This window comes from Mandrillus leucophaeus, unplaced genomic scaffold (genome assembly GCF_000951045.1).
Source record: "Mandrillus leucophaeus isolate KB7577 unplaced genomic scaffold, Mleu.le_1.0 Scaffold662, whole genome shotgun sequence".
In the NCBI taxonomy this organism is placed as follows: domain Eukaryota; kingdom Metazoa; phylum Chordata; class Mammalia; order Primates; family Cercopithecidae; genus Mandrillus; species Mandrillus leucophaeus.
The window spans coordinates 297,511-308,435 of record NW_012107164.1 but is presented as its reverse complement, the minus strand read 5'-3'; the positions used below and the strand labels follow the sequence as shown (position 1 = coordinate 308,435).

The 10,925-nt window shown below is 44.2% G+C and overlaps 1 protein-coding gene across 1 annotated transcript in view; it reads left to right on the top strand.

Annotated features, from left to right (window-relative positions):
* Positions 1 to 2,524: 2,524 nt before the first annotated feature.
* The window catches only part of PAM (peptidylglycine alpha-amidating monooxygenase), a 279,448-nt gene continuing 271,047 nt past the window's right edge, over positions 2,525 to 10,925 (top strand). Inside the window, exon 1 of the mRNA XM_012001518.1 lies at positions 2,525 to 3,255. The gene's annotated coding sequence lies outside the window, so the exon portion shown is untranslated. The remainder of the gene's footprint in view (positions 3,256 to 10,925) is intronic.

Here is a 10,925-nt window from a genome sequence, read left to right as displayed (position 1 = left end):
ACTGTTTGATATAACCATTTTGAAGCTTATTCTGCTACTTCAACGTAACCTTCTGTACTCTTAGATCATGCTTGAAGTGCTGTGAAATGAGAAAGGGTGCATTTTTAAAAACTTTTCAAAGAAGCCTATAGGCCTGAACAATTGGCAAGTTGTTCAGAGTAAGTTCTGTCCATCAGATCCATCTTTACATAAAATGACTATGAGAAAAGTCTAAAAATAAAGGGTACAGGAAATATTTTCTATGAATCCTCCTTTACTCTCTCACTTCTGCTTGAAATGTCGCTCTCTTTCAAGGCAAACACTAGTAGGAAGTAGAATCTGAAGTCCCTAACACTTTTGTGTGAGGTAAATTGGCTTGGAGAACTGGCAGTATTAGGTGGACAAGGCTGCTATGAAAGAAAACTGAAAAAAGAGGGAGGTTTACAAAGGAATGTCCATCTCCATCTACTTTGTAACACTGCCGGAGACCAATTCTCCTGTCTGTAAATCAACCTTCCCCTTCTTTTAGCTGTCAGAATTTCTCCAGGAAGAAACTAGACCCTTTATCTTCATCAGCTGACTGGTCACCTTTTGCAATAAGATCATACCATTAATATAAAATTAAAATAACTAATCAATACCAAGGGATTGCCATATTCAGAAAGGATGTAAGTTTAATAAGGTTCTTTCAAGGACTATTTTTCTTTTGATGAGAAGAAGAGGAGAAATTTCTACCCTTTTGAACTTTCAATGGCCTAGCCTTTTGAGCATTAGGGGGAACAAGCAGGGGGAGGGAAAGAGATTTTTTAATTAAATTGGATGTAGTATTTTTGAAAGTAAAACTGGGACACTAAGGACTAGTTTTGTAATGACACAGAGTGCAGAGACAATCTCAGGTGGGGTGGAGCCCTGAGGAGAGTGAAAAGGGAGGCTTCTCCTTACCTAAGTGGAGGTGGTTGGCTCCACTGCCCAAGCTGGCCTGCACACAGGATGGAATGCCCTGAGGCTGTAAGTCTGAGGCTCTGAGGCGGGGTGCACTACTGAGTATCTGACAGCACAGCTAAAATTGGCTGTGCCAACCAGGATCTTGAGGGTGTGAGAGGTTACCATTAGGTTACATTTAGAAGCGTTGTCCCAACTACCCTCCCATATTTTTTAAGGCAAAAATATAGTCACCACTAAACAAGAAAATCATCTTGGCACAACAGTGTACCGAATTGAACTAAGAAAGAGAAAGAAAGAAAGAAGGAAAGAAAGAAAGAAAGAAGGAAAGAAAGAAACTACAAAACACCATAGCCTAGAACTCTTGCCTTTCCATATTTTCTCTCTCTCTCAACACACACACACACACACACACACACATACACACACACACACACACACACACACACAGAGAGAGAGAGAGAGAGAGAGAGAGGACGTATTTGAGGGAGGGTCTCAAGTGCTTGCTTTCCTTAGTAACCCAGACCAGCAGGAAGACATAAAGTGACTTAGGAGATGTCTAAAGATGAAGAACAGCCCGGGGATCCATAAACAGACTCAGCTCCGTGTCTTCTCACACCTTGTCAGAATCAGTTTCCAGAACGAGGGTCATCCGCCTACCTTGGAATTTGGGTTGGGAAGTGAATGGAGTTCGTGGACGCATGCTCTAGGCCCTGACTAGTCTCGCCACTGCTCGCTAGGGATTCTGTAGGGATTTTCCAATCGGTCTACAGCGAGCATTGGTGGTTTCCCTATGAAGAAACTGATTTTCTTTCTGGGAATCCACCTAGAGCCTGAAGGCTTTGCCTCGTTTCCCACAGCTCCTCTTCCACGTACCCCTTCGGTTCGCACTTTCCTACCTTCTTCCCAGTCCACTGGCTTCTCCTTCTTTATCTTCCTCGGTGTCCCTTCTCTCAACCTCCCCGCTACCACACCGGGTTCTGAAGGGGAGGAGTTGTCTGGAAAGACCAGAGCTGGGTGCCGGGGATCTGGAGCAGCTCGGCACCCGCGCTGCAGGGAGCTGGGATGGGAGAGCATGAGGGAGAGGAGGATGGCACTCTGGGAGAAAGAGAGGCGGCTGGGCTGGCGCTGGGGATGGAAGAGGCACGGTGAACGCACTCAGACGGTTACCTGCAGATGGGGAGAGACCCTGGCAAATACCTGCCCTCAATTAAACGCATATCAATTTGTGTGTGGGGTCAGTACTGCACATCATCAAGCCTCTTGGGTATAAAAGCTTCCTACTGGAACTCTCCAGCCCCGCCCCCACCACCCCACGCGCGGCTCCCTGCTTTCTCCTGCCTTGGGGTGAGGCTGGGGATGTGGATGGCTCCAGAGCTCCCTGCCCGCAGTTTAGGGGCGAAGTGATCGGTGTGTGCGCGCTGGGAACTCTGCAGGTTAAAAAGGTTTCGCAGAAAGGGATACCGATGGAGGCGGGAAGCCAGGCTAAGAAAGGGATACTCACCTCCCTCCTCCGGTCGGAGGTGCGAACTGGGAAGCACTGCGCAGACCTGAGCGAGGTGGCCTGAATCCAGGGGCCGGGCAAGGGGTTGGTGTCAATAGAAATCGCACATTTCCCATGCGTTCAGCCCCGGTGCTCTGCCGTCCCTTCCAGTTCCATGCACTCAGCCAAGTATCCAGGCTGGAGCAAGGGCTGGGGGTCAACGGGTCCTTCCTTCTCTCCGGAAACGTTCTCCTGGCCCGAGGCTGGGCGGAGGGAGAGTCGGACATTTTCCTCTGCCTGTCTCCGGGCAGCTGTCGTGGCCACCTCGCAGGGCTGCTTCTAGGGACACGAGACTCGGGAGGGTCAGAGACTTTCAGGCCGGGCCTTCACTCCCCTCCCCGGGGCACTTGGGCAAGAGTTACAGCTCTTGGCTACCTCTGGCCCGCACGTGAGTTCTGATACTCAGCACACGCGACCCTCGCAGGGAAACCGCGGGAAGCTGCGGGCAGTCGCTGGGGACTCGCTGGGGCTCCAGTTCCCAAGCCCCGAGGCCCCTCCGCCCAGAGAGGCAGGGCAGAGCAGAGGCAGCCGGCGTGGAGGAGGCGAGCGCGGGGCTGGCCCGGGAGTCGCCCCTGGGGAGGGACTGAGAGCTGCTCCAGGAGTCGAGGGCGAGCGGCAGACCCGACTGGGCCTCGCGCGCGCCGAAGGGAGGGAGCCCCCGCCACCGCCGCTGCCGCCGCGTGCTCAGCCTGTCCCCGCCCAGGGAGCCGGAGCCTCCAACTAACTCCGCCCGCCGCTCCGCCGCCCGCAGGCTCCGGCTTCCGTCCCGGACAGAGCCCGTGGCCGCGCAGGTTGGTGTTGCTGCCGCTGCCGCCACTGCGAGGCGGGCAGGGCAAGGGTGAGGGTGGGGGTGCGAAAGGGGGCCCAGGCTCGGGATCCTGCTGCCACCAATTCCTGGTGCCCCAGGAGGTTGTTGCTTTTTCTCTCGGGCTGCCCGGGTCGGGGGTGGGGGGATGGGGCGGGGATCCAGCGCTGTGGCCAGGGAGGATTTTGGGGACTGAGCCATTCTCGCATTTCCCCAACCTCTCTCACCACACTTCACCATCATTATTAAGTTCCTGGTCAGTTTGTGAGGGGTCGTCCTCCCCTCCTGTCCTTCTCACCTCCGCACTTCTCCTTGTGCCCTCACCCTAGGGGGTACAATTTGTTCATTCGCCTTTTCTGTCCCCAACTTGGAGAACTCTCCGTGACGCCTAGAAAGCCTCCTTGGTCCTCTGCCCGCCCTTGAGTCTAGTTTGGGGAAGTAGAGGCCGCCGCGGAGTAGCAACCTGGGGTGTGGAGTGGGGGCGAGTGCCGGGAAGCAGTGGAAATTCCCTCCCCTCTTTCTTTCCCGTCCTGGCCCAGCTTTGCTCTCTTCCTGCCGTTTTACCAGCCTCGGAGTGTAATACGAGGGGGAAGCGCGATCGCCCAGGCAGAATGGGAAGTATCCACCACTTGGGATACTAGTTAAGTCTAGGTTCAGTCACCTTCCCAGCTGTGTGGCCTTGGGACCCGCCCCATCGGAACCTCTGTATTGTCATTTGCAAAATATGCGTCAGCTCTGCCCGCAGCTGAGGGTGGTTGTGGGGCTCCCTTGGGGTGACTTAGGGTATTACGTGATTTTGAGCACGGTCTCTTGTCTCGTGCAGCTGCCTGATGGCGGGTCCTGTGTTCTGATCGTCTGAGTTCGTGTCCTTTGGCTGAGATGTGATTATCTCTCTGGGAGATTTGGTCAGTAGCTTTGCGGGGCTGAAAGGCATGTGTTCCTGGAGCTGGTTATCAGGGTTCAGAGTTGAAATCGTCTTTTCCCCACCAATCCCTGTGTACCAAGCTATGGACCTTACATCCTGTGCCTTTGCGGTCATAGAAGTTTAAATAGAAGGAAGATCTTATTGGACTTTGTTTGCTTCAGATGTTTTACATTATTTACAATCTCTTTTCTATTCTAGGTGCAAACTTAAATTTACTGCTAATTCTAATAATCCAGGAAGGATGCCTTCATTTTGGTAAAATCAGACATTTAGCTCAAATAACATGTGACATATTGTTTGTAAATTTTCAGTTTATAATCACAGGCACAAAAAAGCATAGTTCTTGCCATTCTAGTTACTTTATGAAGCAAGTAAATGGCCTAAAAAAAAAAAATCAGCTTTACAGGAAGTCAGAGCTGCAGTGAACTGTGTTTATACCACTGCACTCCAGCCTGGGTGACACAGCGAGACCCTGTCTCAAAAATAAATAATCAGTTTTAAAATTGATATTAAATGGTAAGCCCTGTCGTTCCTGCATTCCTGACTTGATAGGCATTTTCATTGTGCGATGCACTCTGCTACATGCTTTAAAGATATAAAGATATAGAGTATGTTCCTTGTCCTAAAGGGCCTTCCAATGTAACTTAAAGACTATATCGTTTTATTTCATATTTTTATATGAACAGTCTTCTAATGACTATACATGGCAAGTAGAATGAGGTCAAGAATGCATTATCAAAGGCCCTTTAAGATCATCATTTGGCTGGGTGCGGTGGTTCACGCCTGTAATCCCAGCACATTGGGAGGCCCAGGCTGGCAAATCACAAGGTCAGAAGTTCGAGACCAGCCTGGCTGACATGGTGAAATCCCATCTCTACTAAAAATACAAAAAACTACCTGGGCATAGTGGCGGGCGCCTGTAATCCCAGCTACTTGGGAGGCTGAGGCAGGAGAATCGCTTGAACCTGGGAGGTGGAGGTTTCAGTGAGCTGAAATCACTCCACGCACTCCAGCCCTGGTGACAGAGTGAGACTCTGTCTCAAAAAATAAAAACACAAAAAATAATAAATAAATACATAAATAAATAATAATTTGGTGCGTTTACATAATAGTTGGAAGAAATAACAAGTTTGCTAAGACATTGCTTTCAAAAATAAAATGCCATGTGCTTCTACTTCATCAAGGTGCACTTGGAAATAAAATGAATTCTGTGTTTTTAGAATGAAAGCTTAGGAAAGCATTCTACACATGTATGATGTGCTAATCATATGTTAAAAGCTATAGACATTTTAATTCTAACTTCATTCAACACGTCAATAAAATTGTGGTGCCCACATACAGTTTTTTCTCAACTCCTTCAGGAAGGAAATTATAATGCCTAGAAAAATATACAGATATTTAATGTAATATTTTTAATAAGCTGGAACTTGAACACTTAAAGGCCTGGTGGGTCCTGAAGTCTCTCTGGAAATTTGACTTTAAAAGTTACAAGACTTGGTGAGACTAAGTGTGATGACTCATGCCTGTAATCCCAACACTTTGAGAGACTGAGTCGGAAGTATTGCTTGAGTTCAGGAGTTTGAACCAGTAACATAGTGAGACCTTCTCTCTACAAAAAATATTAAAAGAAAAAAAAAAGCCAGGTGTGGTAGTGCACGCCAGTAGTCCCAACTACTCAAGAGGCTGAAGAGGGAGGATCTCTTGAACCTGGGAGGATAAGGCTGCAGTGAGCTGTGATCATGCCACCACACTCCAACTTGGGCCACAGACAGACACCCTGTCTCAAAAAAACAAAACAAAACAAAACAAAACAAAACAAAAAAACAACCTCTTAGAATTTAGCTTCTTTTTAAAACTTTTTGTGTGTGTGTGTGTGTTTTGGGGCAAAGAATGAGCAAGAATTCCACCTGGAAAAGATTGACCAGAGATCTTGACTTTCTGCCTAGGTTGTACTTTTTGTGACTCAGTGACATCTCTGATTCTTTCTTCCCCCTAGGAAGAATTTATTTATCTGCTATGTGCAGAATTTATTAGGCTTTACATACCGCGCTTTGAGGGCTTTGGACTGTCACATTAAGGCATGGCAGGCTGGGGGACAGCCTGAGGGACATAACGTTAACTTTACACTTGGCCTTATTGCTCCATACCTTTGTTTTTCTATTTGTGAAATGAGATTAAAGATTCTTGTTACTGCCCTGGAAGCTGTGTCATTTGGTATAATAGCCACGAAAGCTTCTTGTGTGTATAAGTACTTTCCTTACCATTTGAATGTGAAAGCTAATTATTAAAACCATACAAATAGCTCAAAAGACGGGCTGTGAATATAGTTGCTGTTGGTGTCATGTGCTCTCAGGTCTCCTGGCAGAAATTTAAGTCATCATGCATCCCTACAATTTACTGTAGTGTTGTGGAGAATAAGGCCTTCATCTTATCCAGGGTTGAATGATTTAACTCTCCAAAATGGGAATAATGAAGTACTAACCTGAAAGGACTGTTGTCAGCATTAAATGAACTAATCCACATGTGGTTCTTAGCACATTGCCAGTATATAACTATTGCGCTACGACTCAAGTAGTTATTTTAGTTTCTCTAGGGTAAGGGGAGATGGGGAAGGAATGGAATTTCGGTGGTCCACATTTTAAAAATAAATACACATATAAAAATATAAATACACTCTTCCCCAGTATTTTGAAGTAGCCTTTCCTCAGCTAACTTGTTTCATTCATTTATGCAACAAGTGTTTATTCTGCCCACACTATATGTTTGGCTTTTTCCTAGGCACTGACATCCAATAGTATACAAGACAGTTGTAGTCACTTTCTTATGACTTGAAGGTGTAGACAGGGATGCAGATCTATAAACAGAGACTTATAAATTTAGAAACAAAATTTAAAATAATTATAATGCCATGTGATTCATGTCATGATAAGGGTAGTGCAGAGAACCTCGGAAGATATGATGGGATGGCAGGGTCCTGGATAGGTGAATGTCACACAGTGCATCATTTCATCCTAATTGGGTTGGTGGTGGTGAAGGAAAACTTCCTAGTGGCATGAATACACAAAGACCTGAAGCATGAGTGGTAGTTAGCAGCTGAAGAAGTGGGAAGATTGAAAGAGACCAAAGGGAGCATGATGCCTTAGAATGGAAGTAAGGCAGAAAATGTAAAACAATACATAGGTTAAGAGCAGGAGGGAGACGCGTGGCAATCTGGAGAATCCAGACTGTCTAAAGGGAGAAGTAGATACTCAGTTTCAGCCAAGTATTGTCAGGTTGGGATGCAGGCCAAGTGTTACCAGATGCCTTGATTTCTAAAGAGGAGCTTAAAATTCATATTTTATAAATATGAAATCTCCCAAATATGAAATAGCCCAAATGTTTTAAAAACTGTTCTATGGGCCAAACCAGACAAATATGTAGTTGGAATTCAACCTAGGACTCCCACTTTATGACCTCTACATGTAAGAACATGAGAGGAGTGTAATGTGACTAAAGGCATAAACCTTAAACGGACAAGCAAGGGAAGTGCTGGCTTTGTGGAACTTGCTAAGGAGGGGTGGCCTAATCCTAAGGACAATGGGTGACATTGAAGACTGAAACAAGATGAGATTTGTGTTACAAGATGCAGTCTAGCTACTGTATAGAAAATGAGTGGGAGGAGGCAGTGGTGGAAGAAGGATAACCATTTGGAAGCTTACCATGGTCATAGGAAGAAGTGTGGCTAAAAGCAAGGTATTCAAGCAGGAGGGAGATGAGTGGACTTCAGAGATATGTATGATACCCCTGTGTTGGGATTCAATTCTCCATTAGTCACTCAGACTTTTGCATGTCTTATGAGCAAAGGCATTTCCTGCTTTCATCCCGGACTCTCTTCTCAAAGATATTTGTATAGTAGATAGTTTTAGAAGATAGAGGTATTCTTTCCCTCCGAAGCAAAGCGGAGGTAGGTTTTACTGTCCAGTTTAAAATATTCAAGACCCTAAGCTCAGGGTTCCCCTCTGACAATGCATTGAGTATCCACTTCACATCACACGGGGGGAACCGAGTTTCAGGAGATTGGCACAACTATGCTGATACTATTGTTGCTGATATTTTTGTGAGTAGTATAGTCCTTTGTTTCTGACCCTAGAATTTTCTGTCTTCTTCCAGCATCGTCATGAAACTGTGGCACATTAATTTCGTTAGCCTGCAAGTAGGGTAAAAATCTCAGACCCTTAATTATTAAGAGCAATCTAGCCATATTGTCTGTTTAAATTTAAGTATAAATTAATTAAAAATGGAATAAGATTTTAAAAACCCATTCCTCCATTGCACTAGCCACATTTCAAATGCTTAATAGCACGTATGAAGCTAGTTGCTATGGTACTGGGCAGAGAAGATATCGAAAATTTCCATTGTTGCAGAAAGTTCTATTGGACATTGCTGGTTTAAAGCTACAAATTTTGTTTGTGTTAGTAGATGAGTAGAGACAGTAGAAGTTGTTGATTTTGACAGCATGAAAATGATGTTTGGCTTCATGTTATATTCATAGGAGCCCCTTTAATACAAAGAAATATTTCTGTTTGGATAACCTAGACAGTACTTAGTTCAGGCCTCTTGGGGAAAAGAAGTGGAAAAGTATCTACACTGTCAATTTGGAGACTGGGCAGACTGGGGACATGTGGCAGCAGAAGTTCTACATATAAATGACATTACTCAAGTCATGTGTGACTGTGAGATTAGGATCTGTGCCCAAAGGAGCTTGAACTTCTGAACACTGTCTTGAGCTTCGTCTGCTAACCATGCTTAACACAAAAGGACAAGAGTTGCATATTAACAGTGAGAGTTGATGGGTGCAGCACACCAACATGGCACAAGTATACATATGTAACAAACCTTCACGTTGTGCACATGTACCCTAGAACTTAAAGTATAATAAAAACAAAACAAAACAAACAAACAAAAAATAAAACAGTGAGGGTCTGGAGCATAGCCAGTCCAGCAGCACCTAGGCAGTGCCTGCTGCAACCCAGCTCTGCTGGCATGTACTCACAGAAAGGATGGAGGACAGGAACAAGATTTCCAGATGGCTCTTGTTCAGGAGTTTAAGAGGACAGCTTCAAGAAGGGAGGAAACTGGACTCAAAAAATAGAAAACATAATACTTTAAAATACAACTTTAAATGACGCCGCAGAATTAGGGGGAAATGCCAAGAAACAATCAAAGCAGCAGATCTGCTTCCCTTTCAGATAGGAGAAGCTCATTTTGTGGAGAGTGTGGACCACAAGTACTGGGAAGCAAATGCACAAAGAATGATAGGTCCAGCCAACAGTTGCAGTAACAAAGGACAGTTTTTACCTGCATTGAGTGTATAGTTCACTGCTGCATGTACAACATAAGCAAAACAAAAACAGTGGTAGAAATAAATAAAGTAAAGTCTGAGGCCCTTATGGAAGAATCATACTACTACCTGCTTTTTCCGTGGCTAAAAATGCCTTATCATAAATTTCATATATTGAGAATTTCACTTATTTATGCCAAAGTAAGTTTGTTTTAAAATAGTACTCATTTGCAGTGCAGTAAAATTTTACTTATATAAAGATTAATTCAAGCTTTTAAAAGTCTGAAGTTTAGAATATTTTAAAGATTGCATTTATTATTTTTAAGCGCTTATATACATAGCACCCAGAAGCTGCCAAGGTTGTTACCTTTTAGAACTCTTTTGAAGGGAACTTTTATGAAGATATTAATTTTGAATAACATGATCATTGTTGCATGTAATTGGAGGCTTCTATAGTGTTGGAAGAAAACTTTTTTAGGTTATATGTATACCTATTATTTACATAATTCCATCAACAAAGCCTTATTTTCATAGACATTCCTTTCAAATTCAGTACATTCTGGGAGAGTCGAAGTCATGTGCTATTAGGTTTTGTGTAAAGGTAGAGTCCCTTGCATACAGCAGGCATTTGTTAACTAGTGAGATTTTTCTCCATTTAGTTTAAAACCATTACTCTGTTAAATGTCTTTTTCTTTTAATTGTGAATTTTGAAATCTTATTTCTGTAGGGGTAGAAAAGGCTGGTTGTCTCCCCCAAATCCCCCTTCCTCAGCCCCTCTAAATCTGGTAAAGTCACTTGTTCAGTGTGCTTTCATTCTTCCTTTCTCTTTTATTTGCCACAGTTCTTACCTGTGCTTCAGGCTAGTCTTGCCTTGTGCCTCCATTCTCTTCATATAAACAGCATGAAATTGGAAATACTCGTTTTCTATTGTATTTCTGAAGATCAGAATTTTCGCCAGTTTCATGCTGTCCTTTCTCAGGCAGGGTGTGGTAAGTCATCTTTTGAAAACTGTTTCCAGTAAAACTGGAGTATGCTGTTGAAACTGTTGGTGTGCCCTCTTCAGAAACAAAACCAGGAGACTTGCTGTTTATTGCATGAGTCACTGATGGGTTTCAATGAATGGAAGCAATATTAGATTTTTTTTTTATGCTCATCAATGCTACATCTTATTTTAAAAGAAGTCTGAAATAAGGAAATAAAAGTAAACTAATAAACTCCTTCTTTCCCTGGGGAGAATTTAGAATTATATTGGTTCTCGTATTTTCGGAATAAAGCAGTAACAATGAGGCTTAAAAAAAATTAGGCCTTGTCCTTTAACCCGTGATACCCTGTAGTGCTCAGAGCTTTCTAGTGGGTACGTTTTCTCAAGCTGCACATGAGTAACTTTAATCAGGAGCGAAGTGGTTCTTTC